General features: G+C 41.5%; 1 pseudogene across 1 annotated transcript in view; it reads right to left on the bottom strand.

Annotated features, from left to right (window-relative positions):
- The window catches only part of LOC148937370 (uncharacterized), a 28,164-nt pseudogene that overhangs the window by 5,974 nt on the left and 4,331 nt on the right, over positions 1 to 17,859 (bottom strand). The window contains exon 2 of the transcript XR_016138415.1: positions 8,474 to 8,720. The product of XR_016138415.1 is annotated as an uncharacterized LOC148937370 (transcript). The remainder of the gene's footprint in view (positions 1 to 8,473; positions 8,721 to 17,859) is intronic.

Here is a 17,859-nt window from a genome sequence, read left to right as displayed (position 1 = left end):
ATACATTCATCGGATAATTTGAATAAAAAAATGTGTGTGTGTGTGTGTGTGTGTGTGTGTGTGTATGTGTGTGTGCACGCGCGCGCGTATGTGTGTATCTATTCATTAATGATAACACATTAATTTCGTGAGGAAAATTTACAAATCTAATTAATCTCCAAATCTCGCAAGTGAAAATGAGCAAGTGAAAATGATGATTATGTTTTGTGATCAATGATTATATTTTGTGATTTGGTTATACCTACCGCGAAGAGAAACAAAAGTTCGCAGATTGAAGGCGAAGAATCGGCATAATTGAATCAGGCAAAGGAGAAGAATGGCGCGAAGAACACAGGAAACAAAAGAGGCGCTTCTCATCGCGCTGGAACGACGCGAAAAAGAAGGACCGGAGGCGGGAATGTTGTTCGCTCGCAGAGTTTGTCACAGTGGAACGCTACATTATACCATTAAGGACGCCTGAAATAACAGCGGCGAGCAGTTCGAGTTTTACGTGCCACATTTGCCACGAGGACCGCGTGGAGTTCGTACAGTGATTTACAGAGTTGAGTCTCTGACCGCGTCGGAAGTCAACGAGTGAACCATCAACGCCCACCGTGCAAGCACCAACTACAGATACAGGTAACTTAATTAATAACATTATTATCGTTAATATTTTTAATTAATTTCACTTTCAGCGTTAAATGAGTAACGTGGATAATCGTGGACCAAACGGCGATGCGCGAAGCGGCAGAAAAAATCCGTGCAAAAGCCGATCGGCGATCGGCATTCGCGGCAGATTTATTCCGACGAGATACCCTCCGTTTTCGCAGGACGCGACAAAAAATCCATCATACGGCGACGAGACGTGGTGCCGACATGCCACGCATCCAATTATCATAAAACGCTCCAGATGCTGAAACCGCGGTTATAGCGAGAGACGACGAGAAAGCGGCGCGGCGCGGCGCGGCCGCTTTCTCGTCGAATCCAGGACTATAAATTCTGCATGCGTCCGAACGATACGTCCCTTTCAGAGCCGCGGACCCGACTTTATTCCTGATTCCTTCGGCGGAAGAACACGGGTTTTAAGGTGATCAGGCCGGGGCAGATCCGATCGAGCTCTGATGGATTGACTTGGTGCGCCGTGTTAACGAACACGGTGGTCCCCGCGCGTTCGGAGAAAAAATATTGACGTCTTGAGAAAAACTCTCATCGAGGCCATAATGTAATTTGTAACACCTCCGTCTACTTCTAACGGCTAACGAAATTTTATTTTACCATGCTCGATTTCCGTTAGGTTACACGCTATTGATCGATCGCTTGACACAATTGCAGGCTCCCTCCGCCAACTCGTATGTTTTAAAACATATTTCAATTCTTCAAATGAACAATAAATCATGTACTTTGAACACCTCGAACTGTTAAACTCATTGGAAAAATATCGATAATTTTCAATCATCTTTTCTTGTCGATATATAACATTTAACTCATTTATGATGTATCACACCTATAATTTTTATATTTACAATGAAAAAATTATGAAACAATTACAGAACAACTAATCTCTGCATCGCAATGAAACTTTACATAAATTCATATCATCCTGAATATTTAAGGTTCTTACGTACTTACATACTAAAAACATTGAGATTTTTATCACTATTTCTTAAAGAGGACATTTCTATTTTATATTTAAATAATTTTTGATCCAGGTTCTAAATCGCTGCAAAATTTTCTGTCTTACTTTTAAATGTGACTTAGAATAATTTTTTCATTGTAAATAAAAATAAGTGTAATACGTCTTCTCTAATTAATTTAAAGCCATTACTGGTATTTACTACAAGTATATATTATTGCGTTAATAAATTCGATAATAATTCGCATAGAAGAGGAAGCCCGGATGAGTCATCACCGCGCCTTTACGCCGAAGGAGACACCGCGTCGATCCCCCGATCACTGTTTATCCCATAGCCGTACGTAAACGGGCACGTACGAAAGCCCTAAAGACCGCGGTGAAGCCGATACTTAAATCACTCCGGTCACTCAGCCTCGCCGCTCAGATTGATGTAAGGCCGTGTTTTACATTCAATTCAATTGGGCAAAAAACTGCTATCCGCTGGCGGGACGCGGCGGGAGCACCGCGTTTCCGATGTCGGTGCATTGTGCCGACGACTCGCCCCGCCGTCTCGAACGCCGTTCCCCTTTGGAGACGCGACCGACCTGCCTTCTTTCCATTCGTGCGGACCTCCAGCTCTCGGTGCAAGAGGTAAAGGCCGCTCGTTAGAACTGTCCACTGACCGCTGACACGAAATTGTCATTATCTATCACACGCTGGAGAACGTTCGCCGCGGAACGATCGCAGTCACCAAGGTTCTCTTTCTCTCTCGCCTTTCCATCCAGCCAACGGTGATTCACAGTAATTTACTTTACCCATCTCCGAGGCGAAGTCTTTTGAGCGTCAATTACCCGCTGTCTGTCTTATCGTAACATATGATTATATAAGGGAACATTGTGCAATGCACATCAAATTAGAAGATATCGACTTCACTGTTTCAGAAATAAATGATTTCAAAATTATTTATGTTATTTTGTTATGTTTCTCGTGGATGAGCGGATAAAAGAGAAAAAATATTTTCGGATAATTTTCTGTTGGTGTGACTTTAAAGTTTCTAAAAATACTGAAAAAATAATTAATACGAAACTGTTAGATCGCTGTTTCGGGTATCTGAATAAACGATTCTGTCACTTGTGACGACGACCGTCCGAGGATGTACCTTGTTCTGGCTATTTCCTTTTTTCTGCGTGAGATCCTAGAAAGGGACAGGCGCGCGGTATTTTCCTATCGGGATCGGATCTACATAGGGGACATTATTCTCAGGACGACGTCGTTATTCGGTATGCGGGATTCCACGACGCCGCTTTTGACGTAAATTGCGAGGAGCGCCGGTCACGTTCCCGCTTTATTCCGCCGTCGTTTGCGTCGTCGCTGCCGAAGGACGTGCAGACATTCGACCGTCGTCGTAGGACACACGTGTCCGTCCTGTTTCGGTCTAATCCACACCCTGAGATTTCCTCTTCTAATCCAAATTTTGAATTTTGACTCTCTCGAAAGTGATACTCTTACGATTATTTTTTTAACCAATTTCTGAAAGTTATCCGTGGGTGCAATTTAAATTTATAAAACTGCAACATGACATGTGTTGTCAACGTTCCTCTGATTGCATATCATGAAGTGTTTTTCTGTAAAGTTTAATAAAATTTTTCTACTATTAAAAACGCGATATTAAAAGCAAAAATGTTTTCGATTAAATCGGATAGTAGAAATATTTTATTCAAAAGATATATATTTAGAGCAATCTTGTTTCTGTCACAAAATCTTTCATTTCCGAAACAAAAATAACAAATTCTTATCTATACGAAAAAAAAAACAATTTTGCTGTAGAAAATTTAGATACAAACCTGAAAAATAATTTTGTTGGCATCAGAATTATTATGTATGACGTTTAAACATAATGACGATATTGCAAAATCTTTTTATATTCTAGCAATTAGCATTTGAATGTTTTACTTAATTATTTTGACGATCCAATAAAATTATTTTCAGATCTATATCCAGCAAAACTGTTTTTTTCCATGTACACCTTCGCTTCTAATTTGATGTGCATTACACAATTATTTTACATATAGTTGCAAGATGGTATTGAAAATCATTAATAATAGCATTTAAAATATATTATATCTATAAGGCGATAAAAGTGCGCTTATGCATGATTTGTCACTCTAGGTGACAGATTGACATCGTGCAAGATAGGAGCGTCTTCTAATCAGATTCGTTGACTGGTTCTTTCGCTACCGATAGAAAAAGAAGAAAATGATACGGTCGCTAATTAGTGATTCCAAGAATCGAGTTCGTTTCCACCCAACGATCTCCTGCGTGGATCAAATCGTCGAAGGAAGATAGGTTTTTCGAAGGTGCGAAGAGTCGAAAAGAAGTGCGAGGCATTCGAGAAATTCGTCGAAGAAATCGATAAAGCGTGCATCAATTGTAAGATACACTCTTTTTTTACATTCTACGTACGTGCATCAATTACGGATTTAAGAATACTTATCTATCATATAAAGTTACTAATTAAAATTTTATTAGTGAAATAAAAAATTTCATGTCCTAAACAACTTTAACAATATTACCGTAAAATGTATGTAGAATATTTTTTTAAACAAAATGTAAATTCAAACAATACACGATTGCGAAATAACGTCCTTATTCTTGGGATGATAACAAATATTTTTAAAGATAAGAATAATTGTGCGATCGCTAGTCACATGTCATTAGAGAAGATGAAATCGTCATCCCGGGCGTCAATCTGTCTCTGATAGTAGGTAGATTCCGTGAAGGGGACCCAATGTCGCGGCCACGACATGAACACCCATTTTCAGGCAGAGCACGAGCAGCATGGGAATAAAACAAGGAGGACACTAATTAGCGATTCCAGGAACCGAGAACACGAACCGTAGCTCAGCACCAGACCTCTTCTCCCGTTCGTCGTCGAGGTCTACAACACGCCGTGTTGAATCCAGCTGGTAGAACCCGTGGTGTATGAGAGAGATTCGGGATACATCGAGGGGAGGAGGAGGATGGAAGATCGAAGAAGGAGAGAAAACCATCCGAAACATTCGGGCCAGCCACGAGTGTCAACTCATGGAATGCATTACCCTTGACCTCCATCCTCCTTCCACGTTCTCTCCTTTCACCGGTCCTCTCTCACGAACTCACCCTTGTCATCGAGGGAATTTTCCCCGGAATTCTTAATGCTCGTCGATACACCAAAATTAATGGTAAAAATATCCAATACGTTCGATCTGAAATATCGATTTGAAATAGACGCCATATAGATTAACTTCATATAAGTGTTTAAAAAAAAAAAAAAAAAAAACAGCAACTTATATCACTTCTTAACAAATATAGAAGTTGTCCCTTAGAATAACTAAAGAATTTTAGAGAAATAATATGAACATTTAAAAACGAATATTTAAACAAATACTAAGTTCTAGTATCTAAAGTTGAGGACAATCCAACCGCAAATTATACTTTAATTTTCTTATATTTAAATCATATATTTGATGACAAAGAATGAAACAATTAAATTTTTAATTAATCTTCAGTTAGCTTCATACTTTAATTAAAATTTAATGAAATATATATTAAATATATATTTATCGTAGCATTATTACAGATGTCATTATTGTGTTTTAAATTTATTTTCTTTTTTTTTTTCATCATGCGTGATACGAAATTTCGAACATGTCTAGAGCCTCGTGAAATGCGTCTCTTGTACCAATCACACGTGTAGACACGCGCAAGAAAATAATTTAGCAATGTAAAAGCGTAATGTCCGTGCAATTACATGCGAGAAAGAAATCGAGAGAATTATCATAGCTGACAGCAGGCGAATTGAAATCTTTTTGTACGCCCGTCAGCTTAACGATCCTCCGTGATGTATCGTTGCGACCTTATTGTATCGCGTTGATATAAAACCTTCGAAGTCTAAATTTAGCTTTTTATAGTCAACAAAGTTATGATACATTTGGATATTACACCTTCATTAATCAATTGCGTTATTTAATTCAATTAGCCGGTTTGCTTGATTTAATGATATATGTAAATTGAGTTTCTGGATGAATAATCCACTTCGTCATTTACGTCTGAGAAGAGAAAAAAATTATGCTAAACGTTTCCTTTCCTTAAACACGTAACGATCGAATCTCGAATTTTTTTTGCGACATTAAGCAAAATTGTGTGTTATAGCACACTGACGTGTGATAGAAAACGCTAGGAATATCGAATAGATAAGAAATCGGAATGAAGTAATAAATTCTGAACTCGTTATCTGCGCCGAGTAAAAGAATTGCTGATATAAGTCGGTTAGTAAAGCAACTCAAAGGCCAAGCGAGATCCGTGTGAATCGTTTCGGATAATAGTGTTATCAGACGCGACTCGTGTAGGACACGATGTGTTTCTGATACCAGGACCGAGCTACCTGAGCCAAGGCACCGAGAGAAGTGTTCGAGCGACGCATCATTTTGAACAAACACAAGATAAATATCATTTTTCCCGAATCATTCTCCCCGAATAAACTCGATATCTTAATTAAAATTACGGTTTCGTATTACATAAAAACATATATAAAAATTCACCCTATGAATATTCACATTTAAAAATATCGTTCCTATATAATTAATTTATTGACCTCACGTATTATCAAAAATAATTGCGTAATGTAATTGTATCACGTAATATTTCTCATTTCACTCTACTTTCATAAAATGTAAAAGAAAAGATATTTCTTTTGCGCGAGTATATTTATAGATTTCTATTTCGCTCACAGTTTACACATTTCTCTACATACGAACATACGACTGTATATACACGAGCTCTCTTTCTCGTTTGCCCCTTTGTCTCTTTCTCATGTACACGAAGCTACTAAATTCGAAATCCCGAACTAGCGAGGATAAAACCACCGACCGGATCCAAGAGCGGTGCGCGATACCACGACGACCGTTTCATTTAATTAAGACTTGTTTTTATTTCTGGTAAACTCGTTCGGGGTATTTTAGGAAGCGAATCTGTTCTGGAGCTTATCTCGCCTCGGACTGTACGTCCGTTAAATTAATTTATTAGCTTACCTAACGCAGGTAGTAATCGCTACGTCGCGACACACACACACACACACACACACACACACACACACACACACACACACACACACACACACACACACACACACACGGACGCTAATTTGACAATGCGGAAAATCGCGAGGCACGCCGAGCAAAACGTCGCCGTAATGATCGCGACGCGTGAAATTTACACGAGTTAAGCAAATTCTACTTGGCGGCGATTTGTTGCTTTCGCTCAGTTTATCGGAAAATCAAACGGCATATAAATGAGACCCGTTTCCAGGAGGATGTGTACGCGCGAATCGTACACTTTAATGTGTAAGTTTATCGATTTGGATGCTCGAAGCATGCAAGAGGCGTCTCACACGTTTGTTTCCAACGTCTGCGTCTGAGCGAATTTAGATTATAAAGCGATTTCCTGCTCGCCCCCATTTCTTTTTCGCGACACATCGCGTATCTATCTGCAACTCGGAGAAATGCCACTGTAATAATAGCAGCGTGTCGCTTTTAACTTAACGTTTAATGCACGTTGAGCGAAGTAGGATGTGAAACGGAGCGGCCCGGAGCGTTATTTCTTCTTAATAGTTAATTCTAGAGTACCAGCGAAACAGGTTGCGGCGGTTACGACGATACATAAAGAAGAACTATTGGATTAATAATCACCGGCGTGCCTGCTGGGGAATAGCTTCGCGTTCGTTTCTATATCTCACAACGAGATTGTCGAATAGCCTCGTAAAGAGTAATTGTCGCGTACCGTCTCGAGATTTTATCTTTCTGGGCGTTATGAGGGATTACGTTCATTTCAACTGGGCAGGTATAGCGAAGATATAGCAATTATATCTTACTTCTGGTTTGGACGGTTAGGTAAACGAATAAGAAAAAAAAAGTTGTAAAATTGATGAAGTAATTACAACAGCAATATTTTCAAGATTGATTTGCTAATTAGTCTCGAGCTAAATTTATATTTTTGCAATGGTGAAAGACGAAGATATAGCAATTATATCTTACTTCTGATTTGGATGGTTAGATAAACAAATAAGCAAAAAAGTTGTAAGATTGATTGAAATAATTACAGTATCAGCAATATTTTCGAGACTGATTTGCTAATAAATAAATCGCGGGCTAAATTTATATTTTTGCAATGGTAAAGAAACAGCGGTTGTCGTAATTCTGGTTTAAATCATCGTTTCTATAAACAGCCTTCTGGTGGTTGGTCAATGACCGACGCAGAAGCGGTGATAATGCAATGCGAGAACAGTTCGAGAGAACTTTTCTGGCACAAGCAACTCTCTCGACGGTCGCGTTCGCGGGCGTTAAAAATCGCAGAATTCAACTCACTCGGTGGTAGGAACGGAAAAAAAATACGGACCGACGTCAGCGTGCGCGTAACAATATCCATCCGCGCCTCTCGGACGTGAAATACACCGTGGATTATTGCTACAGTAGAGAAAGGACAGTTGAGAAAAAGAGAGAGAGAGAGAGAGAATCGGAGAGTGCATCGGAAAAAAAAAGAATAATAAAACGGAGACAAAGAGAACGATAAAAAGACGCGGCGGTGAAAGAACGAGGGAAAGGTGGAGGCGGTGGGAGCGAGATGGAGACAGATTCAGAGAGGGTTGCTCGTAGAGGTACCCGGGGCCAGGTACCCCCGATTCTGGGAAACGTGTTCTGCCAGCTTGTTAGGTGTCCCCAACAGTTCTCTAATATATGACTGGCACTCTCTACCCTTTTTCGAGAGAAAGAGAGAGAGGACGAGAGAAAGAGAGGAGAAGGCTAGGCTCCACGAGAGAGCGTCCAGTTAGAATGCCATCGAGCTTACCTGCACTCACGACCACGACGACGTTCCTGCGCGCCCGCTCGTTCCGGTCCCCGTTGTTTTACGGCGACAAAAAAAAAAGCGCATCCTCCTCTTCCTCCTCCTTCTCCGTGCATTGCGCGATAATTAATGGACTCGTGCGCAGCGAGAGAATCCGTTCTCCGTCGATTTGATTGATGGTAGCTGCTGGCGATCCTTTAAAATAGTCACGTGGGTCGTGACCGTGATACCGCTCCGGCATTTGTGCTTGCTAGAAAATGACGAACAACATTGTTTCTTATTGTTATAATCGAAAGTGAACGTGGGCTGTTAAATTAATAATCCGTCGGTTGTCGCTTGAACACACATAACTGCGATAAATTAAACTGTAAATAATTTGATCGCAATTTAATATAATTGTAAAAGGGACTTTATTATCCGAGATAATTTCAAAGGGGATGTTAACACAAAGGAAGTTTAAGAAAGAGATATTAGTGCGTGAATTCTTAATTACGTAATCGAGTTACGAGTCTGAAAACAGGCTCGTTGGCGATCTCGAAAAGGGGCGCAAAAGCGAGGATTTTTTCGAGATCGAGCAATCGCGTGGTGGGACAAAGATCTATCGATCATCGCTGAAATCAATCGGCTACTCCGCGCACGCTTGCCGACGAGGTCGATGATGTCTAGTCACAACACCATTGTTTCAATGACCCGCTGCCCCGCCCAGTAGGTGGCACCAACCTTCACATTCTAATGAGCCAACCAGTTTCAAAGATCATCAACGCACGCTAGCGGAGAGATGAGGTGTTGAGAAGGCCGGGCCTTCTCTCCAAGCAGGCGGGTTACCGTGATTCTTGTTACTCCGCTTTCAACAAGTCTCGATTACACATCCCGAGTCGCACTCTGCCGACTATATATTCCGACTAGATATCGGCTGTATTAAATTAATTTATTCGTTGCACTTCAAGATCAATGATTTACCCAAGAAACGTCGGCATAAAGCAAGTAATTTCTGAGTAACATCTAAAGTACTATCCGTTCCATTTGAATGTCCAAATCGATACCGATCAACCGAGAAATCGTCAAAGAGAGTACAGAGCTGTCATTGAAAGCCTATCGCCTAACAAATACCAAAGCAACGTGTTATCGCGGCGGGGCAGAAGGAGGAGCAGAGGGAAGAAACGAGGGGGCAAGAGGGCTTCCATCGAGGCAGGCTTTAGGGGGTCCCGACGTAAACCGATCGATCGTACGTGCGGAGTATCGATACCGGTTGGAAATGAGGCAGCTCCGTGACGTCCGTAACATCCAGCGTGAATGAGGCGCTAACGACCAGTGATTACCACACTCGCACGCGGGTCTCACGACCGTGCTGCGGCTGTAACTCACGCACGGGTAACGCACGCGCGCACGCACGCACGCACGCACGCATGCACGCACGCGGGCCGACGAATAATCACGCGAGTAGGTGAGGATGTCCATCAATCCTGGGCCGCGCGCTAAGCGCGGGACCTCCCGCGATGTTTCTCATCTTCTCACCAGGCCCGACGTGGGGCGTCGTCTCTCGCCACCCCGGACGTCTTCGAAGCTCATGGCGTGAAGAAGAAGCGTTCGTGGACTTCTGACAAGACGGACGCGCGAAATCAATGAGCCACCAGCGGCTACCACATCGCCCGAAGTGCGAAGACGCGTGTGAAATGAGATGCGCGGTCGAAAAGGATTTATAATGTCATAAGAATCGCTCGTGGGGATCAGCGAGACAAATAATAAATAAGCGAAGAATAAAATAAAAAAGTAAATAAAATCCACTTTGGATAATTTGTAATCGATGATCCGGATGATCTGAATTTGATTAACTTTTTGGTTTCGATACATCCGTATTATGCTCGTATACATCGTGCATTACAACAAAAATCATGTTCGAAGTAATTGAGCGTATCGAAATTTCTAACGGTACAATGTAGGCTTCACTCGCGTTAGTGAGAAATTCTTTCAATCGACCTACTCGTAGATTCGTGAACCACCTGGAGTGTCCGTGCCACATCGACGTAAGATTAATACGACCTGTAGATTCTTAAATTAAAAAATATCTACCGTTAGTCAATACCTTTCACAAACACGTCACGTCGCAACTCACAATGTAAAATTCCTAACAATTTCATTTCTCGCGAAGCAAATTTCTAAACAACATTCAGATAAAACACAAGACGAGTTTTCAAAAAATTTATATCTATTCTGACATCTCCAAATATAGATATTAATAGCAAATGCTTGTACAATTACAATAAGATAGAAAAAGATAAAATAAAACTTGAAACAATGTGAGCAAGTTTTTCTTTTAAGTCCAAAGCGAATGTTGGACTAAATGTTGGCATATTCAGAATTAAACATCTTAAATTTTAGGATAGGTCTTCTAAAAAGAAAATCACTTACACTACTTTGTGCCTAACGTAAAGAGATGCGCTTGTAGATTTAAGCATAGCGTAGTCTATCGGTGGTGAATCCGACGCGATGTTGTAAAAGTGAAATTACACCGGGGCCGGTAAGTCGAGGGGGATCGAGACGTAAGCGCAGGCATATAATGTGCGGGCCTGGAAGTAGACAATGGACACTTACGGGCCGAGAATGCGATAACTCTATACGCGATCGGGCGAGGAGGTGAGAAGGAAACGAGGAGGAGGAGAAGGAGGAGAAGGAGGAGGAGGAGACAGGGAGAGAGAAAGAGAGGAGGCGTGGAGGATCACGATTTACCCATACAAAATCGCGCCGCGCGCGTATCGTACACGACGGTAATCAAACCCATAAATCCGAGGTATAACCAACCTCTGACACAGATTCTCTACCTTTTTATCTACCGCAGTCCGCCTGTGTGCTCGGTAGTGCATCGCCGATTCCGCCCGGATAAATCGTTCGTTTCGCACTCGTCGAGCCATTTCCTTATAATTATCGCTTCTCTCGAATATCTTGTCCCGATAACGGTAGCGAAGACGTACGTCAGACGTGTGTCACTTATTATTTATAAATACATATTATTCATATGCATATGCAAAACAAAATTTTATATCAAACTGGAAACAAATGACTAGTATCGTTTTACTTTTATAAAAAAAATTACAAGAACAATAATTTCGTATTTCATTAGGAAATTATACAAAAAACGAAAATATTTTCAGAATTAAAAAATTACGGTTTGTAATTAAGAAATAAAAAAGTGCAACGGTCGACTGCGGTTACGTACGGTAACTATCTTTTCTATTTCTTTTTTTCTCCCCGACGTTTACGATTATATACTTTTATTCGCGCTCGAAGAGAGTCCCCGGGAATTTTCGAGTGGCCGAGGCAGGCTCTTGGCGAAGTCTCGAGCGTCGTCGGGCGGGTCTTGGAGTGTACTTTGTGCCTGGCGAGAAATTGCAGAAGCTTCGAACGCTCGCTTGTACATCCTCTCGCCCTAGGGGCGAGAGAAATCCCCCGGCACGACGCTCGATCGAGCGAGGCCGCGCAGCATAACATTAAAGAGCGAGCGGGGGTTCCTTTTCGACCGCGGGTTAACGTTTTGCGTTCGTCGTTGCGAGCCTTCGGCTCCGACGCCGCACATCGTTGCATCGCCGGTGCATCACCGTGGCGCATCGAGGAGAGGCGCGGGGGCCCTGCGTGCGCTCCGTCGCCGTGTGCACAGGATGGGCGTGGTGGTGCACGGAGCGCGGCTATCGAACTGCTCTATCGCTAATAAATCTGCGGCTCAACTAGAATCTGCCTCGAGTTATACGAGGCAGCGGATAACGACGGATCGACCACGCCGCGCCACGCCACGCCACGCCGCGCCGCGCCACGCCGCGCCGCGCCGATCCGTCAAAAAACTCGGCGCTGCCATTTTTACGATCATCCAACCGACCGGCGATGATGCTCGATGAGGCTCTGGGAGTTGCCTTCATTATTTCGCAGGCTCTTCCTCCGTACGGCGAGGCGAGGCCTTCGATCCTTGCGATCGGTTGTCGAATCAGCGGTTTGAGAGAACATCCCCGAGATGTATATGTTTTTTTGTTTCACGTCAGGAATCTATCATCATCTTTGTCTAATTAACATTATGCACACATGTTGTGTGCGTGTATCAGTTAAAAAATTTTCAACTTAATTCTTCAAAATTAGAATGTATTAATATAAACATAGATTTCTTTTCATCGTTGATTACGGAAAAGATATAGTTGTATAAGAAATAGTTTTATTAAAGATCCTTTTTAAAAAAATTCGATTTAATTAATATGTATTATGAGAATATCGCATTTTGATTTTGTTTATGGAAATACAGTAATCGGATATCCCGATTATTGTAGCAATACTAGCAGAGCGAAAAATAGATAATACAACGTCAAGATACGTACAACTAGAGTCATCTGTTAAGAACATCTGTAAGCTACAGAAGCGCATAAACATTAGCATAAAATGCATTATTTTAGCTCTCTATGAGAAACACAATTAAATAGCGATATTAATTAAATCCTCATTATCGATATCATTGCTTTTATCGCCAAAATTAACATAAAGCGAAACAACAAACTAATATATATCTCTCGCTTAAACGATCGATAGCCGCGCTAATTACTGCTGATTGAAAGTCGTGCTTAACAATAGAAATTTTAGAGGGAGATCAATCGGTGCGCTTATCGATCTGAATAAATTAAAAACGACGGCGTAGAGCGGAATTCGTTGGATTTGTCATTGATTCCTGGCAGACTGCGGGTCAGGGTAGCACACCGCCTAGGAAGTGGCTGAAACGGTTTTGTGCCAGGACATCAATACTTCCACGACCCGCACATTACCCATAATAACGGCTATACTCGCGACGCGAATTACGCCGCGATCGTTATTACCGTGCGGCTCGCCCGGGAAAATGCACCCCTCGCCTTTGATCCTGGATGAAAGCGTCCAGGCCATGAAGGAATTCAGAAACATATATATCTGACATTATCTCGCATCAAAACTTTCTACCGTCAAACGTTCGAAGCGACGCTATTGATTTCTATGTCGCTATTGATGCCGTTGCAAATTGCGCGCAATCCGCTGTCCCGATTTCTCTGTAAAAATATATACATCGCGCCTTCGTTATATTTATGTAGATTAATTCATTAATACGTCCATTTCTACCAATATAGAAACTTAACTTTAAATTCGGTTAAAATCTATTCTCTACCTTTTTCGAATCAGAAAAACGAGAAAAGCAAGTCAAAAGAAAAATTAATCTATGTTGGTAGAAAGGGAGGTAAAAAGAAATTGAGAATATTTTACGAAATTAATATAAAATATTTGTTTTACGCATTTAAAACGCCAATCGATGCTTTTATGTTGAAACAATGCTTTCTTCCTTTTCACAGAGGCGAGGGTAATGGAGTTGGCGAAGATGACGATATGTTTGAGATGAAAACGTCTTCCGGTAGCATCGTAGCGTTTCCGCTACGATATTACCGCGGTTGAATGCCGGCAGGCGTTTGTGTCGCGGCAATTTGCGGGACAGTTCGTAAGAAACTCGCGGGGCGATTGTCCCGCGGGCATTATTAATTGGCATTATTACTATGTTGTATGTAACGTGAAGGAAATCGAGCGTGACGATCAATCGAGACGATCAATCGAGGCGATCTGCATCGCGCTTAGTCGCGTTACGAGACAAGATACTCCCGCGAGATTGATGAAAATCAAGAGAACATAATATATTTTTAAATTATGTGGAGATACCATACATTAAAATTAATTAAAAATAAACGTTTTAAACGCGAAATAGACGCGAGATTTCGGGTCGCTTCGTCGGTATCTTGAAAAAATATGTATGAGAGAGAGTATTCCCAAGAGTACAAAGTTCTCTTTTGCAAGAGAAGAGCGAGCAGAAACAAAGAAGGGATAAACATGAAATAACAGAAAAAGAGGGCAGAAAGAGGCGGAGGATGGGGAAAAATGAGGCAAAACTGTATCGGAAGATAATAACGGGGTAGCCGTATGCGGTGATCGGGTCCGTTCACCGAAGAAATGGAAGAGCACGATGCAACCGAGACACCAGCTAGAGTGCAGTTTGATGATGCTTCATAAAAAATCTCTAGGCAATAACTTATTTATGTTTTTTGCTTGCACATCTGTAGTCTACGATGTTAACCAGAAATCTTCCCTAGAAACGATAATTACTTGCGGCCGTGATATAATTAAGTAATATTTGATGGATGGGCGTTAGGTCAATTTAACGTTTAGCCGAAAATTTCTCCATCGTTTATAAACGTTTATAAACAACTCGAATAATCGAGATTACGGAAAAGCACATTGTTACATGAAATTTTATCGAAAATCTTTTTCCGAATTTAATTCAGTCGTGACACCGTCAGAAGAATTAAATGAAATATGAATTATTTAATCCTCGGTGGAAATGATCCGTGCGAGAGATACGCGGTACCAGCATAGTTTTCAAATTCGAAAGGGGGAAACTTTCGGAAATAAAATTTTCAAAGCTTTCGGGACCGGCCGAATTGATCGGTGACGAAATTGTTCGCATCCCAACGTACGTTCGCGCTTGCTTGTCGGAGCCAATAAATTTTTCACATAACCTGTACCAATAAAATGAGATAGCGGGAGTAGAGGAGGCGCATCGACGCGATCCTGAAACAACTATACTTATCGAGGATCGTGCCTCGCAGGGTCTGATGGAGCCCCGCGTTTTCAGTCCCGCTTCTGTAATTACTATCTTCCTCACGTATATAGGGATCGTTGCCTCTTTTACTCCGGTTCATGCCAAAAAACTGAAAACTTTCGGTTCGCATCGCACTGGCAATAATCGCGCGATTATTTCTCTCCTAGTCGTGTATCATCACAGCCGTAAATTGTACTAGTCTAATTACATCGGAATCGTTGGTGCAACGACGCAACACGCGTCGACACGCTCTCTCGTGGCTCGTCCTCTCACGTCCCGAAAATACGTCGGTGAAGGAATCGTTATCCCAGTTTTTTCTCCTCCCTCTCGCGCCCCGGCTCCCCTATACCGACGATCGTGATAAAACCATCGGACAATAATAAACAATGCGTGAAACGACAAGTACAGTCGGGCGACCGGGGGCATTTCGCGAGATGCTATCGTGTCCGGGACTCAGCCCCCGGTAGCGGAGCGCAATCAATCATTCGAACCGGATAAAATATAAAATACGGTACCGAGGCAGGCCGCGATGTGTGTTTGCCGTTTTATTTATTTGCACGGTCATGCAAGCTACGCGGAATTAACGTATTTTTTGCACGCGACCTCCTCGCCAGGATGACGGCGGGTCGATGGCGAGCACCGACCTAAGCTTTCGTTATCGCCTGGCGCATTAAACCGGCCACAATGAATTTAATAATTTCTTTTTTTTTTTTTTTTTTTTTTTATCGTGCCCACTCGTCGCGACAATTTTACCTAGCGTGACGCGGTGACGTTTGAAAAATAACGGCAGTTAGGAAGATCCGGAGATCCGTGGGTCTTTAGAGACGAACGGGAGATCATAGACGGGTCGGGTGTCTCGGACATACCGAAACGCCTAAGAGACGAGCACGATGGCGATTCACATCGCGTGATGGATGGTACTCGCGGTATCTTGTATCGCGGTATATCGTCGCCACCGTTCTTGCTTATTAAACTGTTCGGTATTTCTCGTGGACGGGTAACAAGGCAGCGTCGCGCTCGTGCGAGAAGATACGAGAGGGACGAGAAAGATCGATGCACCTCGTGTGCACCTCGGGACCGAAACTTTTAATAAGTGTCATCCTTGCTACCGAGGTAGTCAACAGTCGCCTCGTTATAAACCGCTACCGTTCGTTCTTTTGGCGCGCCCGAAAAATTATCTGATTCGTTTAAACGACGACCGGACGAGTGGCAAGGTTGGGAATCGTTTGATTTTCAATTGTTATAAAACTAGTAGAATCTCTTTAAAAAAAATATATAATATTTCTCCGCGTTCATTCATTCGTAAGTATGTATGTCTTTTTTCCCCTCGTACATTGCAAGTTTCATCGAAATATAAAAATCGAACATCTGCAAGTGTCTGATGATAAAATTGTCATGATCGCTCGATGATTCCAAGTATTTTCGTATTTGTGTACGGCAGGTGGTAGCGATTATTATTCCCGTACGAGCAACAAAATATCCCCGGGAGAGAAGCGCCTTCGATCTTATAGTTCTTCGCGGACACACGGTACGAAACGGATGATTGCGCGCCGCGAACGCAACAGATCGCTACATTATTATTTTCGCCAGTTATCGAATTAGATGTTGGCTTAACGGGTACGTACAACGTAGTCCCCGTATATCCGTTTCATAGGCGTACATACGCGTGGCTCGCCGTCAATCTCTAATCCGATTTTCTCTCCGTCCACAGAAAAAAAATTAGCTTTAAATCAAGACTATATATTCTCAAATTAAACAAGAATAAACTTAAAAAAATTTTAGTATAGATACTCTCATATGCAAGCAAGAATATTATAATTATCTTCATATAAGTCATTATAGTTTTCATAGAAGATTTTTAACCTTGAGTTTAACAAAAATAATACTTGCATCGATACAAGTTTAATCAAATCAAGACTAAAATTTTTAAGTAAAAAATTTTTAAGAAATTATAATATTTTTGTATATGAGAATATTTTTTTATTTAAGACTAATTTTTTTATGTCATATTTGCAACTTAATAAAAAATATTCGATTGATGATGATGTAAAATCAAAATTCCATTCGTATTCGAAATCCACGACCACGCGAAATCTGATTCACAAGTGCTTTCATTCCAAGTAAATCCTAAAATAAGACGATCATGACAGCTATGCTTTGTGACGTGCTCCTAAAAAAGAAAAATTTAAAAAAGTATATACATAGCAAATATATGCTCTATATATCATGCGTAAAATTATATCAAAGTATACACAAAATTTGTAAAATCATAAGATAATGAAATATTTATTCCAGTCTATGTAACCGTTTCCTTTGTTTAAAAAACATCGGCATAAAAATAAGAAAAGTTAAAGATTAAAAAAATTCTCGAATGATGAACAAAAGATGGAATAAGACAAATGCGAAATTAGTCGAAGACGGTCGAGAATTGTCAATGTCAATATTATCAGTATCGTCGTCGGTGGCAAAATCATTGACGAGAGAGTGAGAGCAAAACGCTTCCTTCGCCGGAAGGAAAAGCGGCGGCACAGCCGAGTCCGGTTTCAGTTGATCGTCGTCACGTCGATCGTGCTTTATGTCGTCCCTTTTGCATAAACGTGCTCAATTTGCCCGGACAGGGCTGTAAATTATGCCGATTTAGGAACGTAGCGAGGATGACGCCCATGGGCTCTCTTTCTCTCTCTGTCTCATCTCCCTCGTATTCTCCTCCTCCCCTTCCCTCCCCCTACTGTTTCAGCCCTCGATTTCT

The sequence above is a fragment of the Pogonomyrmex barbatus genome, unplaced genomic scaffold (assembly GCF_055798465.1).
Source record: "Pogonomyrmex barbatus isolate J1 unplaced genomic scaffold, ASM5579846v1 scaffold14, whole genome shotgun sequence".
In the NCBI taxonomy this organism is placed as follows: Eukaryota; Metazoa; Arthropoda; class Insecta; order Hymenoptera; family Formicidae; genus Pogonomyrmex; species Pogonomyrmex barbatus.
This window is presented reverse-complemented; position numbering and strand designations above follow the sequence as displayed.